Source organism: Neophocaena asiaeorientalis, unplaced genomic scaffold (genome assembly GCF_003031525.2).
Source record: "Neophocaena asiaeorientalis asiaeorientalis breed wild unplaced genomic scaffold, Neophocaena_asiaeorientalis_V1.1 scaffold138, whole genome shotgun sequence".
Lineage (NCBI taxonomy): Eukaryota > Metazoa > Chordata > Mammalia > Artiodactyla > Phocoenidae > Neophocaena > Neophocaena asiaeorientalis.
In genome coordinates, this window is record NW_020172632.1 from 1,537,546 (window position 1) to 1,558,383 (window position 20,838).

Sequence of the window (20,838 nt, forward strand, 5' to 3'; positions counted from 1 at the left end):
GGAGGAGGGGGTTTGGAAGCGCACCGCCACTCGCGAAGTCAGACCCGAGCAATCACAGCCGGAGCGCGATTCGCCGAGGGAGGGGAAAGGGCAGAGACGCTAAATCGCGATAATGATAATAACAATAGCCTTGCAGGAAAAAAATGCATTGACTAATATTCAAAGTCGCGCCGCGTGCAGGATTTGTGGCTTCAACGGTCGCGCTACAAAACAAATTGCATTGCAACAAAACTGCACTGCACAGGAGAGGAGAGTGTGAGAGACTAAATGCAGGGCAGGGGGCAATCTTGTTTGGATTCCTAAGTGTAAACTTGCACTTGCAAGAGAGCAGAATTTTGGAGTGTATCAAATAATTGAAACCGCTCCTCTCAACCCCTTTAGTTCATTGTTTTTTTCTTTCTCGCAAAAACCGCCAGCTCCCCTGTGGGGAGGGTCAGTCAGCCAGAAACGTTCCCCCTGTGCTGCAAAACTAGTTCTGACCAGAAACTGGGGCTTATCTGGGATTTCCAGTTGGACCAGCTGGCTGGGGCAGTGGAGTGTTTGTCAAGGGCCCCTCTCAGCTGGAGGAAGCAGTGTAGCTTTTCTCCCCTGTAGTCTTCCTCCAGTGAAGCACCCCTCCACAGAATGCCTGTCACTGAACTGGGACCAGTTGGAATGAGCAGGGAGCGGAGGGGTGGTCGTGGTCGGAAGAAGGCAAACCCAGGGCTAGCTGGGCGTTTCTGGAGCACCTCGAGGAGTTCTGTGTCATAGGAACCCCATCCTACATTAGAGGGGGGTCAGCATCCTTGCACTGACGCCTCTGAGAGTGTGGGCTTTGTATCAGATATGACTACTTATATTCCTGGCACCTGATAGGGGCTCAGTGAATTTGGGGTGAAAATAATAATAAATAAACATCCACATTCAGTCACACCCATACTTTTATTCGAGCGACCAATATACACTGGGTATGCGCTACATGCCAGATTCTGGGCTAAAGGCTGGTGGTAGAGAGATGAACAGACAGCACAAACACCTGGATCTCTTGTGGTGTAAGACAGTGTACCAGAACTTGAGTCTCAATGTTGGATTCCTGTGCCCAAATTAGGTTACTATATGAATAACACACCTTCTCTGTCCTGGAAACCCTTACAATCTGGTCTGAAAGTATTAAAAAAGTGTAAGTAAGTAATTATGTTATGGTGAGAAAAGTGTTCTCATAGAGGAATGCTGAATTGAGGTGGCAGGCTGAATTAAATGTTATATTTTTTTAAGAATTCATTTTAATGAACTCAACCTGTAAGAAAAAGACAAAATAAATGTGCCAAAATGTTGTTTCTTAGTAGTGGTGGGCGATTTTATTTTCCTTTGTGTGTTTATATAACTATTTTCCACAATAAGCAGGGATTACTTTATAATCAGAAAGCATTACACGTTATTTTTTTTAAAAAAGCGCTGGGCTCACGTTTCAGATCAGCTACACTAATGATTAAGTAGATAAACCAAAACCCTCCAGATTATTTCACTGTGATTTGGGGAGGGCCATCAACATGCAGCTCCCAGATCCAAACATACAGGTCAGATCTAGTTCCCTTCAACTTAGCCTCTGGCATATATGCAGTGACAGCCAGTTATGAACACATGTTGTCCTGATACAGATGTTGAACCTTTGTTGCCCCACATACTTGTGGACAAAAGAGGAGCCACACTGAATTGTTCCAGCAGGTTTATCTTCATGATTATGATTTCTTTGGACTGATCTTACATGAGTTTTTATTTTAAGAATACATTCCTATGGTGGTCAAGGGGAAGTAATGTGTAGCAAGACTTCTGATAATTCGCAAGATGAGTCGTGCAGAGTTGGCCATATTTAATGAAATACCATGAAGCTGCAAACTCTGTTTGCGAAATAATTTCAGGTAGCACCATGGCCAACCTCCTAGCCCATCTAAATGAGAGTGGCCTCAAAATACATTACCAATCTCATCTCTACCACCTTCCTGCACACAGTACACTCCAGAAACATTACACTATTTGACATTTCCCGAGAGAGCATGTTTTATCAGGTCTCAAGCCTTTGTGCTTGGTTCTGCCCTCATCCTGGGAAGTTCTTCCTCCTGGAGTGCACAGTGACCTCAGCCTCCCCTGAAGGCCAGCTCAGATGTCACCTCCTCTCTGAAGCTTCCCCAACCAGCCTCTCTCCTCAAGCACAGGCAGTTTCTTTCTACTATTTTGTCCCAGCACCTTTTATCTTCCCTCATTAGAATGAGCTCTTTGAGGGGGCACAAAAAAGCCGTGTAACCTCAGCATCCCAGGATCCTAGCACAGGGCTGGGGAGAAAATGCTTATAAAACAAATGCATTAAAGAAAGACACAGCATGAATAACAAACCTCTTGCGTGTTTTTTCTGAACATTTGTCCCTTCTTTTCAGAGTTGGGGCTGAATCCCAGCTCTGTCTTTCCCATTCCTGGTGATCAAAGTGCAGATCACTGAGTCTACTTCTTGTGAGACAGACACACTCATGAACATATTAAGTATCACTGCACCCTCAGGTTCAAACAAATTCTCCATCCAAGTCAGTGTAAATCGTTCTCATAAGGGGGCAGTTCCATTTTCCAAGAACCCAGAAAGAAGAAAAGAACAAATAATGACATGGATGCCAACAGAGTAAACACGGACTCAATTCACCTTGCATGTAGGTGCACAGAATGGATTCTAGAGAAGCAATGGCATGTACAAGATACTCAAAGAGACACACTTCAGCAGCCTAAGGGCAACAGAAAGACACCCAGAGTTCCTGCTTTCTGTGTGTGTCACACAGTCAGTCTTTTAACACAGCTTCTAGAGAACCTACTAAGTGTGCCTCCTCTGTCCTAGTGAAAACCGGAGTCAAAGTACCTCTTTGATCCAGAGACTTGCTCCAGGCTTTACACATACCAGAAACTAAAGCTGTTGATGGATGATTCATTGATTGGCACACAAAGACAGTTCAAAAGTACAGATTTCATACTTAAAGAGGTGGCTAAAGATGTCAAGTTCAACCAGATCACAGTTGAATCCCCTCTTCAATATTCCTGCCAAGTGTTCATCCAGATGCTTTTTATATAGTTCTAATGTTAGGAAAGTTTACCAGCATGCCTTATCTTTGGGACACTACTGACTGTTAGAAAGGTCTTTCATACCTACACTGAGGAAGAAGCTTTCACCTTGTAGCTGTCATACTAGGTTCACCACCAAGAGTCTCATGCCAGCCCATCAGATATGGAAGAACTGGGGATCCTATCTCATTAGGATCTTGTTTATCTTCTGCCCAGACATCTTCACTTCCTTCACCTATCTCTCCTCATATGACCTGGTTTCAGTGATGATCATTGTGATATCTACTTTTCCTTCAAAGTTTACTTACAAACCAAGCATGCCAGGCAACAAATATATATGATTTCAATTAATTTCACACTGAACCCTTGAAGTGGGTATTATAAACCCCATGATAGAGTTAAGAAAATTAACAAAGCAGTCTGGCTCTGGGTAATCCTGGAAGGCCTGTGGTCATATTTGCATTTTAGACATTTTAGACTAGAAGCAGTGTGGGGTAAGGATTGGGGGGAAGCAAGACTGGGGAGTGGGAGGCCTGTGATGAGGTTGACTGTCCTCTCCCTGCGCCTCCCCTAACTCCCTCTTTCTACCAGCCAGATGTACTTTGCCTCTTGTCCAAGTCATTTTAATGGAGCAGAAAATGTACACATTTGGGGCAGGTTTGCAACTGTGTCTGCATTGCACTTTCCTGTTGAGTTTTGCAGGGCCTTGGGTTAATGTCAAGCTCCTTCAGCTTAGCCAGCTGAAGCATGATCGGGGCAGCAGGGGGACTTATGTTTCATATTACTGCATGGAATTCTCAGTGTACTTTGTAAAACTATTTTAAGGAGACCTGGTTTCTGTGAGTTTTTAAAGCAACTGGAGCGTGTCTTTTCAACCTCTCTGCTAATGATTGACCACATTTTTTCATGATTTTGCCTTTTTTCCCTGTGATATTTAATTTGACTTTTTAAGTATTTGCTTTTTAAATTTTTTATTTTTTATTTTTATTCTGCCCAGAAAAGCAACTTGCTGTGCTATGAGCTCAGGGCTATTGTCTTCTCAGGCTGATTCGAGGAAGGAATGTTGATACATGGCCAGGAGGATCTGGAACTGTTGGGAGGCCCATGCTGGGCATTACCCTGAACTGCTATCACCCAAAGGCAGTGGCATCAACCCAGTATATCTGTGTGAACTCCTGATAATGAAATCTGGTTGACTCTGGTGGTGGGGTTTTGGGCAGGGGAGGAGAGGGCAGGAGATAGGGGGAAGGAAGAGAGGAGTTGCTCATTGAGTACAACCTCAAAGCCCAGTGAACACTGCCTGGAGTTAGAGGGAATGCCAACTTGTCATGTAGGCAACCACCTGGAGGGCCAAAGGAATATGGGCTTTGGAATCAGACCAAGGATTAAATCCTGACTTTGCCACATTTTTGCTGTAACTTTGGGCAAGACACTTTGCCTCCCTGAGACTCAGTCTGCTTACACATAAAATGAGGCTAATGATATGTATCTTCTGAATGTATTATGAGATTTGGGGCAGGAGTTTTTACCCTCTCTGTGTATCAGAACCACCTGGGGAACTTAAAAAAATATCCCACTCCCAGGTCCTATCCCCTAAGATCCTGATTCAATTCGTCTGGGGACGGGACCTGGGAAATGATTTTGTTTTTTAATTCTCAGATTATTCTAACATCAGATCAGTTGAGCACCTCTGAGTTGGAAGATTTTAAGGTAACATGGCAGTCACATAAGAATTGCTCAACCGGGGCTTCCCTGGTGGCGCAGTGTTTAAGAATAGCCTGCCAATGCAGGGCACACGGATTCGAGCCCTAGTCCAGGAAGATCCCACATGCTGCGGAGCAACTAATCCTGTGTGCCCCAACTATTGAGCCTGCACTCTAGAGCCCGTGAGCCACAACTACTGAGCCCACGTGCCACAACTACTGAAGCCCGCATACCTAGAGCCCATGCTCCGCAACAAGAGAAGCCACCGTAATGAGAATCCTGTGCACAGCAACGAAGAGTAGCCCCCGCTCGAAACAACGAGAGAAAGGCCACGTGCGGCAACGAAGACCCAACGCAACTAAAAATAAAATAAATAAAAATAATTTAAAAAAAGAAAAAAAGCATTGCTCAACAAATCCTAGATATTATTTTCAGGGTAAATACACAGGGCTCTGAAATGTCTATATAACCTCTCTTGGGCACAATAATTTCTTTGTTTGAAAAATGACCTACCAGTGTGAAGTGAAGACAGTATATTGTAGTCTTAGGTCCTATATACAAATGCTGGCCTAATAAGTAAGGTTATTTTTACTAAGTGTGGCCATGGACAAGTTTCTTAGTCTCTCCAAGCCTCACTTTTTTCATGGAAATATTAATACAGCTTCATAGGGCTGTTATGAGAATTAACATTTTAATAATCCACGCAAAATGCTTGGCACAGTGCCTGACAGTATACGATAGTTCCTATTACTATTATTATTATCGTTATTATTACTAGAGCTCTTATCCCCATGCTGAAAGATGCCTAATAAATGTTTACTGAGTCACATTGAATATAATAAGCTAAACTATGCTGCTGATTATCCAACAAGCACTCCACAATGCTTCCATGCCAGTGCCATCCCCTTTAAACCAGAGCCTGTGGGCACGGGTGGTAGTCACCAAAGGAGTTCCCAGATCTCACATGTTCAAACGTCTCTGAGGCTACAGGCCTTGCCCAAACCTGCAGCAAACACTTCCAAGATAATGTGTTTGGAGCCATTCATTCTTTCAAATTGACTTTTTGAGTATTTTCTTAGAAGAAAAAAAAACTTGTATGTATTATATAAAATGTAACATGCAGACGCATTTACGGCAGTCTGAAGCCTTGTGAACGCCTGATCAAGCAGTCGACACAATGGTCAAGTTCAACCAATCAGACCTCTGCTATATTTTGATCTCCTGTGGGCCACACTCTGGAGCTGGTTACACGGATGATCTGAATCCAGGCATTTTAGTCTAGGTGTGTGTACTCCACATAAGCAACACAAAGCAAAAGAATTCCCCATGGTTGAAGACCAAAAGAAATTTATGAATAGAAGAGAAAGAAGAAATGCTGTCACAAGGGAAGAGCATTTGAATTGGTTTTGAAAAACAAAGAAATTGGCCTACCTGGGACTTCCCTGGTGGCGCACTGGTTAAGAATCCGTCTGCCAATGCAGGGGACACGGGTTCGAGCCCTGCTCCGGGAAGATCCCACGTGCTGTGGAGCAACTAAGCCCATGAGCCACAACTACTGAGCCTGCGCTCTGTAGCCCACGAGCCACAGCTACTGAGCCCACGTGCCACAACTACTGAAGCCCGCACACCTAGAGCCCGTGCTCCACAACAAGAGAAGCCACTGCAGCGATAAGCCTGCGCAACGCAACGAAGAGTAGCCCCCACTCGCGGCAATTAGAGAAAGCCCCCGCGCAGTAACGAAGACCCGACACAGCCAAAAATAAATAAATAAATAACTTTAAAAAAAAAAAAAAACTTAAAAAAAAACTGGGACTTCCCTGGTGGTGCAGTGGTTGAGAGTCCGCCTGCCGGATGCGGGGGACACGGGTTTGTGCCCCGGTCCGGGAAGATCCCACGTGCCGCGGAGCGGCTGGGCCCGTGAGCCATGGCCGCGGAGCCTGTGCGTCCGGAGCCTGTGCTCCGCGACGGGAGAGGCTGCAACAGCGACAGGCCCGTGTACCACAAAAAAAAATAATAATAATTGGCCTGCCTGGGAAGGATGCAACTTGCCTCAACTATGAATTTCAATTAGGGGACTATTAGTTTTAGAAGCTGCCTCTGGTTTCCCTTATTCAATTAACTCATTCTGTTATTTTTCAGCTGAAATGTCACTTCCCTAGGAAAGGCCTGCCTGGCTTGTTCTTCCCAGCCCCCTCCACAGACTAGCTCAGGAACCTGCTACCTATTTCCACAGCTTCTTATATTTTTCTTCATGGAACTTATCGTAGTATATAACATATATTTATTCTATTACTGTCTGTCTCTGCCACTAGATTGAAAGCTCCACCAGAGAAGAGACCCTATCTTTCTTCTTCACCACTGTATCCTAGCACTTAGCCTGTCACAAGGCAGACCCTAAACAAACACTTGCTGAATGAATGCATGTCTGAAACATAGACCCTAGAGAAGAGAGAAGCCCCCAGAGGTGAGGAGGGAGAGGTGTTCCAAGGGCCTTGTTTTGTTCCTCTGAGTCTTACCTTTCCCTTGTGAGTGTCTCTCTGTTTCTGGGCTCCCACCATGTCTAGCTGCCATAATCTGGCCCCCAAAACAATAAAGCCCCTTTTGTAGTTTTCCCTTAGAGCGACTAGACAGGTTGACATTTTCAAAATGGTTTTCTAAATACACGGAGAGAAAAAATTGCAAATAATTACAGAAAAACGGTCACGTGGACAATCATATATAGTTGACATACACTGGAACCAACAATAATGTAGTAGCATCAGGAACCTCACTGACACAGTCCCTGGCCTTCCCAGGACACAAGATGGTGATTTTGCCTCATCCTATAAGGCTAGACTTTCTTCTTACCCTGCTGTTGGCTGGATGTCATTGACTCTAACCCCCTACTCAGGGGTAACCCTGACTCATTCTAGTCTTCTGATGATTCCAACATGATTTGGGAGGTAACAGGGCAACTTTCCTTCAAAGACCACATGCTAGTTCTCTGGTTACGATCTCTGCTCATCTCAAGCACCCATGGCTCAGAATGTCTGCCCTTCAGAGGTCCACAGAGGGCCAGAGTGAACCCCACATTTCCATCCACTCTTAGGCTTTTGTTTGATAACTCTGGGCTGCTATTCTGGGTTAGAGGCACACAACGGAACATTCATTCAGGGAATTAAGTCTTCTCAGAAGCACACAGCAAACCATGAATAATTCTGATTTTCTTAAGAACATATCCTAACCATACCATAAATTAAGTACAAAATCAGAAGAAAGGAATGAAAATGTAACTAACAATTATTGATTTCTGTGATAGGATATATACTGGCCGCTTTAGACATATCTCCTTTAATATTTTCAGAACACCCATGAGATTTTATATCTCCATTTTTTCTGATGAGGAAACTAAGACTTATAGAGGAGATAGGAGTTGTTTATAGTCATGTGGAAAAGACCTGAACCTCAGGTTCTTGATCCAAAGCCTGGTCTCAAGGGCTGTTTTGATATGGACCTTGCCTCAGAGTTTCCTGGGCAGCAAGGAGCTGAATTGATTGTGGAGTTTAATCCCCACTTCCCTTTCTTAGAGCCTTGAATCCTGACTAGAAATCTGAGAACTAGATCTTAGGGGAAAGTCCAATATCTATCTTAGGGTTCCAAGCATCCCTAAAGTGAGTAGCTAATGATTCTGAGAATACTGATGATATGACTACTAGGACTACATTATCTGGGGTTTCTGAAACCATGGTTACTTACTCCAGAGACACTGAAGTTTTCAAGAACTCTGAGGTTTCTAACTGCTCGAGCAGATCTCTATATTCTTTTTTTTTTTTTTTTTTGCGGTACGCGGGCCTCTCACTGTTGTGGCCTCTCCCGTTGCGGAGCACAGGCTCTGGATGCACAGGCTCAGCGGCCATGGCTTACGGACCCAGCCGCTCCACGGCATGTGGGATCCTCCCTGACCGGGGCACGAACCCATGTCCCCTGCATCGGCAGGCGGACTCCCAACCACTGTGCCACCAGGGAAGCCCGATTTCTATATTCTTACACTCTCTGTTGATGGCCAGGGACAACCTGGGGATTACCTGTTACTGCATGGTCTGGAGGGAGCCTCTTCTGAGCCAAAACAAAAGAGGATCAGAGAGCTCCAGTGAGAGAAATCTCTATGAGAAGTGTCACTCCCACCCCATTCTTACCCTGCTATCACTTGGAGGAATAAGAACAAGGATAGGAATAACAGCCATGAACTTTTGTGGAATGTTTTGTGGAAGGCTTTACATCCATTTCTCATTTAATCCTCAAAGCAATCCTGGGTGGCAGGTACTATTAATATCAGCCTCATTTTAGAGCTGAAGAAACCAAGGCATAGGGATATTAGGTAACTTGCCCAAGGTCACACAGGAGTAAATGCTGGAGCAAGGATTCAGACTCAGACTACCTGACTCTAGAGGCCCAACTATGGACTTCTACCCCAGTTCTGGCTCCCTCTGAGTCTGACTCGTGCCCCACTGAGGGTGATTTGTGCCTTTCTAGCTAGAATGGGGAGATGACGGATCATCCATCCTCAGAAGGTCATATGCTGGTTTTCTAGGGATGTCCAGACCACTTTGATTGGTCCAGGTGAGACCCTGGCAGGCACTATCTCAAGAAACATTCTGGAGCTCATTAATATTTTCATCCTATGTTGTAGTGGATGGGAGTGTACTAGACTCAATCTGCAGTATAAGGACGGCTTTCTTTTATTTACTCAAAATCAGTTTCCTTATTTAGTACCACAATAGGGCCACCTATTATGCCAACCAAAAAAAAAAGCTCTTGACCTCTAAGTTTTTCTATTATAATGGAAAATGACTCACGTATCCAACATGCCACACATTTTTTTTGTTGTTGTTGATAGTTTTTTTCATATATTACTTTAGTGCTGGTGGTGGGTGAATTGATGTGTAGGGTATCAAAACCCCACCTCCCCTCCTTTACTATCAGGCGCACCTTTATTATCATGGAAAATAAATGGCTAGAATAGAGAAAAAAGAGATAAAGGTGAGGCATTTTTTTTTCCCCCTAAAATACAGGATAGACATAAGCAAGACACACCAGGGTATGTGAGACTCTGGATGAAGTGGCCAGAGAGTTTAACTCAACTGTTAGGCAGAGTAAGTCACTGGACAGGCCCCACCCCTCCACCCTGCTAATGCATCCTGCCACTTTGCTGGGCCGGCAGAGGGTCTCCAGTCTTTGAGTTCCACTTCTGGCTTCGGGACCCACGGTGGAGAGGCAGCCCAGCACAGAAGGGGGTATGAGGCCATAGGAAAAATGAAATGTGCACAGGCTTTAGACCCAGACTTGGGTTCAATTATCGCTCCATCACCGTGGGCACATTTCTGTCTTGTTTTTCAACCGTCAAATAGAGTCTTATAAGGCTGTCATGAGGTCTAACAGACTACGCGTGTAAAGTGCCTGGCAGGCTCAGTGCCTCACACACAGTAGGTTCCATGAAAACCAGTTGTCTTTTTCATTCTCATCTTCTGAGAGAGTCTCTGTTACCTTTTCCTCTTAGGAGGTCACAGGGTAATGACAGGATGGATTGCCAGAAGCCAGGTATTTTGGGACGAAGTATCTTCCCCTCCCTCTTCCCAAAGACTGGGCAGTATTACTGCAGAGATGCCACCCACCATCCTCTTCCTGGCCAACGCTGGGGCAGTATGCCACGTTTAAGAAAGCTGGAACCTTAATAAGATTGGTACTTTTATAAAGTTTTAGGACTTAGCTGAGTTTGGGGTTTTATTGTCTGCTTTTAAAATTATGTTCAGCTTTTGTACATTTAAAACATGCCTTTGAAATTGTGAAACACAGTGTTCTCAATCATAAAAAAGGACGAATTATGTTATGCTTCTCTGTTCCCATTTCTGGGTTCTTTTTTTGTCTCCTTATATGAATTTTTCTGTGATGTCCTGCCTTATGTCCTAACTCATCTGGAATACTAGCTGTGAAATTCTGGGCAAGATTCTTAACTCCTGTAAGACTGCCTCTCTCATTCATTCATTCATCTACTAATGACTATTTGTTGAGGGTTCATTATATGCCAGAAGCTTTTCTTAATACTTGGGAAACAGCAGAGAACCAGACAGTTTTCTTATCTATAAAATGGGAAACTAAACTTTTAGGATTGTTGAGAAAAGCAAATGAGATAATATATGTAAAAGAGAGGAAGAGGCAAAGAAAAGGACTGAAATTTATTGAGCTTCCTGCTCTGTCCCTGCTAATGCTAGGTGCTTCACATGCAGTGCTCATAATAACCTTACAGATGCATCAGCTGAGGTTCAGAGACGGAAAGTGAGGGCTCAAGTTACACCCTGGATTCAAACCTAGGATGAAGTTCCCACTCTGCTCTGTTGCTTCCTGTGGTCCCTGGCATACGACTTGTCATTTGGTAGGTGTGTTAATTCCCTTACCAATTCCATGTAGAATCTGGGAGGCCGTACTCTTCTTCTTGCTAGCTGATACATCTGATAGCACCAACTGTGATTTGGGTAGAGTAAGGGGTACTTGAATGAAAAATCCAAACCCTGTCCCCTACTTCCTTAGGGGACAAGATGCAAAGAAAACTCATGAAAGGCAGCGGTGTAGGGGGACATATACATTAAGGCTATAAATTTAAATTTGCTGTTGGAACATGCGAACAGTTATTAGTAACTCCAAGTCATCCGGGGAAGGACTCTGTGGTCCTCAGGCATCCAGACTCATCGGCGTAGGAAACAGCTGGGACATGGACTCTTGGCAAGAGAAACATTCTTTTCCCCAAGCCAACCCATCTCTGCTGCTGTGATTTTAAAGATGAAATGATCAAAACTCTGTCTCTCTGACTCTTACCCCGCCCCAAGTGGAGGCAGATCTCAATTGCACAAACAACGAGGTACATTTTTCCACTTGAGACGTTCCATGTCCAAGGAAGAAAGCGTCTTCCAGGAAATGTTCACTTAGGGCCTGCACACTTTCAAGAGGCTGAAAGCAGCGCAGGAAATGAAATTACCCTGCTTACACTTGGCAAGGGGCTGCAAAACTGCCCCAAGCTAAACAAGTTGGACATATGCACCATTTTTTCTTCCATCTCTCTGTTTGGACAGGTCATAGCAAGAGCACAAAACAGATTTACCAACATAGGAGCCAGATAAGCACTGTCAAAATGGTTTTAATTTTTTGAGCAAATCCTTATCTTTAGTATTATGAAAAGGAACGGCCATGCCAGATGGTGCTTGTTGCCACTGAGAAAACCTGTGAGGGTTACCAGAATGAAAAGGTAGACGTGGAGGAAGCAAAGAAGAGCTCTGCATGCAAAGAAAGGGAAAAGAAAAAAATCTTTTCCTTGGCATAAAGAAACTTCATCCTGAAGGTTCTTTTTTTTTTTTTTCTTGGCAGAGTAATAAATACCTTAAAATAGCGTTATAAGACGGAAACAGAATCTATAGAAGCAGGAAACCAAGAATAGTGACTTCAGAGAACTTATAGCCCAAACCTCCCATTATAGAAATGATTAAACTGAAGACAGAGGACAATAATTTACCCAAAGTCAAAAAGTTTTTCTTTGACTAAATCAGTCCTGGAACCCAGCTTCTGGTGGGCCTTTCCTCTGTCCTATATTGCCATGCTCTCTCTTTTGCGGTACGCGGGCCTCTCACTGTTGTGGCCTCTCCCGTTGCGGAGCACAGGCTCTGGACGCGCAGGCTCAGCGGCCATGGCTCACAGGCCCAGCTGCTCCACGGCATGTGGGATCTTCCCGAACGGGGGCACGAAACCGTGTCCCCTGCATCGGCAGGCGGACTCTCAACCACTGCGCCACCAGGGAAGCCCTGCCATGCTCTCTCTTGATTACAGGGGAAAGTCTTCAGAAGAAGGTGCTCTCATCCATGCCTATGGCATGAGCTTACCTACTCCTAGAGAACCATACATAATTCATCATTTTCAAGGATTAGCATCATGAAGAAGCCTCTCCTAGTTGGGGAGGGGATGTCCACTGTCACTTCCATCTGCCCTCTCTGTACTACCCTGTACTCCCCCACCCTCATCAATGGGACTCTCCAACACTCTGGCCAAAGCATGAACCCAACCCATTTTGGGTTAGGTTGCCCTAAGCATAGCTGATGCAGTCTGGACTCCCAAAGAGGCTTGACTGAAACAAAGAGGAAAGAAAAGGCAGCAGAATGATCTGAGCTTTGAAATCAGATAAACCTGAGCTCAAATCCCTGCTCCACAGCCCATTAGCTGTGCGGATCTGAGCAACTCACTTGACTTCTCCGAAGTTTGGTTTCCTTATCTGTGGTGTAGGTTGATTTACCTCCCAGGATACTTGATAGATACAATTAAATAAGAGAGCATACAGAAAGCATCTGGCCCAGATCTTTGCACACAGTGGACACTGGTGTAAACAAAGCATTAAACAATCTGATTTAGAAAGCACAGGTGTACAGCCGAAACTCAAAAAATATTTCCTGGACCACTTTCTTTGAGCCAGACGCTGTGCTAGGTGTTGTGACAGAGACAAACAAGACATGGGCCCTACCCTGCAGGAAATGATTTTTTCTTCAGCGTTATGGGTTGAATTGTGTCCCCCGCCAAAAGCTACGTTGAAGTCCTAACCCCTCACATCTGTGAACGTGACTTTATTTGGAAATAGGGTGTCTGTGAAATCAAGTTAAAATGAGGTCATTAAGGCGTGTCCAATCCAATAGAACTGATGTCCTTCTAAGAAAAGAAAAATGATATGTGAAGACAGAGACACATAGGGATAATGCCATGTGACTACAGAGCAGAGACTGGAGTGATGCAGCTGTAAGCTAAGGAAGGCCAAAGGATGACGGCCACCACCAGAAACTAGGAAGAAGCAGAAACAGAGCCTCAGAGTGAGCATGGCTCTGCTGACACCTTGATTTTGGACTTCTAGCCTCCAGAACAGGGAGAAAATAAATTTCTGTTGTATTGAGCCACCCAGTTTGTGGTACTTTGTTTTGGCAGCCTTAGGAAACGAATACAATTGAGGAGACATCCACGGGGGCCAATATAATAATTGCAACAGAAGAAGTGGAATAACATTTATTGAGTTCCCTGTGCTGAGTCTGTTACATTTATTCAATTATGTAATCTTGATTAAGCCAAGAAGGAAGGCTTCTTGTGAGGCCCGATGCTAATGGAGGCCCAGTGTCTATGTGGAGGTAGATTTTCCAAGGCAATGGACAGTCTGTGGCTGCCTGACTATTCCCTATAGTTGGAGTTGACACCTGAAGGATGGCTAGAAACTCTGCAGGTATGAGAGGGTAGGGAGGGGAGACACCATTTGGGCTAGAGAGCCCAGCGTGTGCACAAGCATAGAAGTGTGAGCTAGTTCTGGAACTTTCAGGAAACTACAAATATTTAAGCACTGCTTGGAGCACAGTGCCATTTATCTGCCTTCTAGACTTTCTTCTCCACTTTGATATCCCACAGACACCTCTTATTCAAGATGTCCCAAACTGAACGAGACCCTTCTTTCGACCCCCATTCATACCTCCTCCTACCTGTTCTCCCTCCTACCTTCCCTGCTCTGGTAAATGGTCCACTTACCCACCCATCCAGCCTGGCTAGACGCCTCAGCGTGCCTGCATACTCAACCCGTGGAAATTGACTTCCCTCTTGTTCCAGATTTACACAGCCATTTCTGAGCTTTACTGCCTCTGGTTCCGATGGGATCTCACTTGGCACAAGCTCCCAACTCTCCAGCTGTGTCTCCCAGCCGTATTCCTTCCAGCCAAGCCTCTCTGCCAGATAATTGATGATGTGCAGACAAGTTCTTAATTGCAACGGGGGAGCACATATTTCAAGCAACTTTGTGATAAAGCAAAGGATCCTTCTTATAACATGAAGGACATTTCTCTCACAATCCCCCCCCCCACTCCACCAATTTATCATTTCATCTGGATTTTCATTTCACATATTAAATCCAAAAGTCTCTTACAGCAGGATCCCCAAAACAAAAGAACAAAAACCTGCCCAAGGGACAGATGGTATCATCCTGAGGTGCAGCCACGTCAGGTGCTTCCCAAGATGCTCTTCTTTCTAAGTCCAGCCCCTTTGGCCCTTAGACTCAAGACTGGGCACTTACTGGGGGAAAAGCAATTTTGGCTCCTGGCAAGAAAGGGAAGGACATGTGGATTTATGAAGAATCTAATACATGCGTGGCTCTTTTATTTACGTTCTCTCATTTTCCTCTTCATGATAACCCCATGAATTGCTACCCATTGTATAAATAAGGGAGTTCAGCACCTTACCCAAGCTAGTGGCAGCTTGTAGGGGAGATGACTAACGCTGAAGGGGTGCCTGAATGAATCATAATGAGATTGCTGTCTCTAAGCACACTCTTTCAAGTTGTCTGGGTTATCCAGTCAGCCCTGTTGCCTTTTCAAAGTAGACATGAAGTCCTCAGTCAAAGAGGAGGCCTTCTGCCCCATGCTAAGTCCCCAAGTGGGTGGGCAAGAGGCTGCGGTGGAAACTTTTCTGTTTGCTGCTGCCTTGGGGCTCCTCCCTCCTGCTGGGAGTCAGTGTTCGGTGCTGCCGTGGGAGGGGCGAATCCAGACACACGGGTCCTTGGAGAGGAAGCACCTTGGCTTAGATCTGAAATCGAACGTCCTCTAGGGAGTTTGAAAGGGTGGTTTTTGTGTACTTCATAATGGCCCAGCTGTTCCAGAAAGAGGAAGCGCAACAACATTTTTAGAATAGTTAGTGGGGTGCGACAGAACCCAAAGACTGTACCCGCAGAAACCCTTCCCCTGCTCACTTGTTTCAGAAAACACTCAGTGTTCACAGAGAAAGTGCTGTGCTCTGTGCTGGATCTCCGACCTCTCCCTCTTGGAGGGCCCCTTCCTACCTGTGCTTGCACATGCTCAAGCCTTTCCCAGCCTCAAAACATGACCTGCACCCCCTCCAAACCCTTGCTCATCCTTGTCTCACCTTTCATTTCTTCCTTCTCACTTCCTCTTCACAAGCACAACTTTTTGAAAACAAGTGCAGTCCACACTTATTATCAGCATTTACTCACTTCCCGTTCACCCCTCAGCCCCGCTGCAGTCTGACCTACACCTGTATTGAACCTGCTCTCCAAGGTTACCAGTGACCTACTGAATTCAACATCACTGAATTCCTACATTTGGTCTCGGCAGCGTTCACACTGTTGACCTTGTCTTCTTCCAGAAATGTTTTGCTCCCCTTGACTTCAGTTGTCTTGATTTTCTTCCTGCCTCCTCTTATGTAACCCTCAGTCTCCATGGTAGGCTCCTCTTCTTTGACCCACATTTTAGATGTCAGTATTTCTCAGAATTTTGCCCTGTAATTCTGGTCTTCTTATTTTGTGTACTCACACACTTAGAGCAGACAGACTCCTCCCCTGAGCTCCTGTCACATATGCATACGGCTGCTTACTAGACATCTGGACTTTGAGGTCTAAATGGCATCTCAAATATTCCAAATCCATCTCTTCATGAAGACTCAGGTTGTGTGTGGCTTGTCCACTTGTGTATCTCTAACTCTTAGCACAGTACCTGCAACAAGGAAATTCCTTAATCAAAATGGACAGGGATGATGAGTTCACAAAAATTGGTGAGCCAGGTGAGCTCCTGCCCTTAAGGAGCTCCCAGTCTTGAAACAGGAGACTCTAATGTGTGAATTAGTGCTGTCTTGGAGGAAAGCACTAGAGGCTGTGGGGATCTGGAGTATATCCATTTTTCTTACAGCTTCCAGATATACAGAGTTGGGCACAGCCAGGACCAGAGGAGTCCTTGAGTACATGTTCCCAGAATCCTTTGGCACAGTTTGGCAGGGCAGCTAAGTAGCGCAGACACTGTGGTAATGAGCCCAAAGGCCTGATGTCAAAGACCTCAACTGGACAATTTTCTCAGCTCCATAACCATAGACAGAGCAGCCATCTTAGCACAGACTAGGTCCTGATATTACTCACATGATGAGCCCTGATCTTGGCATAGATCCTGACACTATCCAACCATGTGATAAATATAGCATCTTTCGTAAGAACAGGTAAGGTGCCTTCAGGCAACACACTCTGACACAAGGAAGGCAGAACCCAAAGCATGTGTCCTGCCTGGGGGGTTAATGACATAAACACCCATTTCATATCCTAAGAAGAGAAATAGAATTACCAAGTCTTAAAGAGTTAAAGCTGGAAGGCATTATGCCCCCTTACATCACCTTTCATAGCACAGAGAATGGGAAGCAAAAGCCCTTATTCCCACTTCTGAATCTTCCCCAATTAATTTTATCAAAGCATAACTGACTTTTGACTCAGAAACATCAAACTAAAGATTTCTTCTGGCCTCCAGGCCTCTAGCTGGCCCTCTCTGATATACTTTTGTCCACCAGCCAGAGTGATCTATTTAAAGCATAAAGCTGGCCAGGTTTCTCTCCTGCCTAACACCCTTCAGTAGCTCCCCATCACCTTCAGGATGGAGTCCAGGTTCCTTGTCTCCAGGTTCAGCAGAGCCCTGCCTTATCTCTTGCCTCTCCTCACATTCCACTTTATTCCATGCTGTCTTACGCTTATGTTGAAGTTGTGCCTCTTTCCAGAATGTATTGCTCACCAATCTTTGCTTGCTTAACTCTTTCTTAACCTTTGAGATCCACCTTAGCCACTATCTCCTCCAGGGAGCCTTCCCAGAACTCTTAGGCTGGGTCACTGCCCCCTCGCCCTGTCCCACCACTAGGCCTCCTCCATGATGTCATTTAGAACCTTTGATAGGGACATCTTATTTATGAGTCTGCATCTCCAGCGTTCTGGGCTTCTGAAGGACAGGAGCTGCATCTTTATCATTCCCCTCCTCTCAGTGCCCGCCACAGGACCTGGCACAATGGAAGCTCTTGGTGAATTCTGACGGAAAAGAAAAGCAATTCCACGATTAACACTCACTGAGAATTAACTGTGTGCTACGCACTAGGTGCTTCACACATAGTTGCCACTTCATTCTCCTAATAGCACCGGGACCACTCAGCACGCTTAACAAAGCCCACTGCACCCAGAGTGGTGATTGCCGGTATCCTGTAGGAGCTCCAGTAATACCCAGAGACTGTCTCTTGGCCTTGTCCCTGGCCCAACCCTCCATTCCAACCTACGGCCTCTGGACTCATGTCCACTTCATGCCTCACACCTGGACTTGCCTCTCTGCTTAGCCCCTTGGGTGAGACCCAGGGTCAAAGTCTTTGTCTGTCTTTCTGTCTCACTTCCACCTCAGACACTGGCTCTCACCCTCAGGATCAAGTTCTGCAGCTTGTATACCTAACATTTTCCACCCCAGGAGGCAGCCAAGGCTCCAGACCCTCAGTCCCAACCCAGCATTCCAGGTCCTTGATTACATGAGAGGAAAGAGTAGATCGAAGTAGGACTGGTTGCACCACTGTTACAACGACAACAAGGAAGTTCAGTCAAGTTATGTGCCCAAGGCTACATGGCCCGGCTTCTGCCCAATGCCAAGACAAGACCCAGACAGAGTATCTTCTCTTGTTTGGAGGGCACACTCCTTCTCCTTTAAAACAACCCCTCCTTTAGCCCTTTGAAGGCCTGCCTACTTATATATTTCACACCTTGGTTATGAGATGTCCAGGCAGGAGCTGAATCTATCACCATCCTCCAGGGGCCAGCCTGGCATAGAGAAGCGCCTTGGGGAAGGCATGGTAAAGGGATGAATAAGTGTCAAGCTCAAGCTCCCACTAATCTCCCTCCGGCTACAGTGGATGTTCTGCCTTCCCTCTACTTCGGTTTCCAAAGGTACTTGGAATCCTCCTTTGCATTTGGATCAGTACCCAGGAAACAAAGCTATCATATGCATTTTCTAGTCAATTTTTCTGTGTAATTGATACTAAATCCTTCTGTAAAGAAACACACACCCTCAACAACCTAAGGAAAGCTAGTTATGGTTTAATGGCTTAAATAAAGGAATTGTGCAATTCTGGGGAAAGTACCAATCTCTACATTATCCCTTCTGTCCTGAGAACACCAACCTCTCAGGTAACCTTTTCTAAGGCTGTGAAAAGAGAAACTGCTTTGGAGTTAGATAAAATTGGGTTAAAATCCTGACTTTGCCTCTTAGGGGCTGTGGACCTCGGGAAGAAACCTGAGAGTCACCCTATGCTCTACCCTCTTCCTTACTTCAGCCAATCTATCCTGCCAGTTTCACCTTCTAAATGGTTTTTCTCCAATCTCTGCTTCAATCATGAGCTAGTTGGATGATTAAGCACTTAGGCTCTGGAGTGAGACTGTCTGGACTTGAATCCCAGTTTTCTTATTTACTATGTCATCCTGGGTGATTTATTTAACCTCTCAATGTCTCAGTTTCCGGGGATGAAAAATCTTGGGTTATTAACAAGAATCAAGGAAATAATCCCTATAAGTGCTAGCATTATTCCTGGCCCAGAGGAGGAGCTCATAGACATTAGCTCTTCTTACTGTTTCTTATTACCTCCTTTGTTCATGCCATTAACACCTGTGACTCCACACTTCCCCCTGTCCCCCCCCTACCTCCCCCACTGCCACCTTCTGCCCATCCCTGTAAGGTCTCCTGCCTGGTTTTTCTCCTCTGCTGCCTCTTCTTCAGTCTATTCTCTGTGCCTTTGCCAGAGAATTCTCTTAAAAAGACAGATTTGATCATGTGATTTTCAGATGAGAAACTCTGTAATAGTGCCCCCTTGTCTGTAGAATAAGGTCTGAGCTCCCTAGCTTTGCAGACAAGGCCCTCCATGATCAGGGTCCCTGCATACCTCCCGACAATCCTGAGAGGGAACTGCTGTCTCAGAGTGTTAAGTGAATGTCCCAAAGTCCTACAGCTATTCACTGCTCCAGCTGGGATTTATACCCAAGTCATCTGAGACCAGAGCCTGTGCTCTGTGCATCGGCCCACACTGCCTCTCTCTACGCGGGCCATCCAGGAACTGACAGCAAGAGGCAGCACCAGATAAGCAGGAACGGAAGAGTGTACAGGGGAGAAAGAGGAACTGGGATGGAGACAGCACGGCGGGCTACCTGACTGAGGAACTTCCCGGAGGGGTTGGGGCTCTAGGGGCCTGGAAGGACAGGGTAGTGAGGATAACACTGGAGAAGATGCTGAAGCTGTGATTTCAGAATTGGTTGGTGAGATGAAGTGAGATTCAAGTCTGAGTGGAAACATGCATGTCAGAAGCATCTTCCCCAACCCTGGCAGAACCCCAGGAAGCTCTGAGGTTTTGTTCTCGGTTTTGTTACTTTACTGTCAGTGGGGTTGGAAGGACCATGTTAGGTTTTAGGACTTGCGGGGTCCTCTTTGTTCTCCAGATTAATGAGCTCTAGGTTGGTTGGGGAGGGAGAAGAGTCCTTCCCCCTTGAGGTCCTTCCTTGCAGTGATTCTAACCAAATATCCATCCATTTGTGCAGCAAACCTTCCAGATGCCTGCAAGGCACCAGGGCCCAAGCTGGAAATGCAAAAAACCAATCAGAGGTGGTTCTTGGCCCTAAAGTACTGATTTAGCAGAGAGAATATGCCATATACAATGACAATACTGTGTGAAAAGGGCCTTGGGAGAGCTTGAAGAAGTCCTCTCAGAGATGACATTTCAGCAAGCTTCTCAGTGAACATTTTCCTTCAAAAGGATTACTTGGGTTCATTTCAAAAGGCAAATTTGGGTTATTGCTTTTTGTGATTGTAACTGCCGAACAATATGTCATTGCTTGGCGTCGTGTGGTGCTCTTAGGGCATGCAGGGTAGAACAGTGGTGTGGCAGAGTTCCTTGTCTGGGGGACCTAAAGTGTGGTTCTATATACTCATTGTAATGTCCTCAATTTATAGACCAGGGATAATATCATCACTTCACAAGATTTCATAACTGAAGCACCTGGCAGAGAGTCTGCAGGCCGCATGAAAAAGGAGGAACACACTCTCTCTGGCTATATTAGGGGCCCAGTGAGGTAATACAAAAGGACAGTGACCTGGGATGAAGCAACTCTGCCACTGACTAGCAGTGACTCTGTACAACTCGATTAACCACACTGAGCCTCAGTTGCCGCCTTTGTCCAGC

At 45.4% G+C, this 20,838-nt stretch overlaps 1 protein-coding gene across 1 annotated transcript in view; it reads right to left on the reverse strand.

Annotated features, from left to right (window-relative positions):
* AGBL4 (AGBL carboxypeptidase 4) overlaps window positions 1–20,838 on the reverse strand; it is a 1,255,618-nt gene that overhangs the window by 253,828 nt on the left and 980,952 nt on the right. The gene's annotated exons all lie outside the window — the stretch shown is intronic.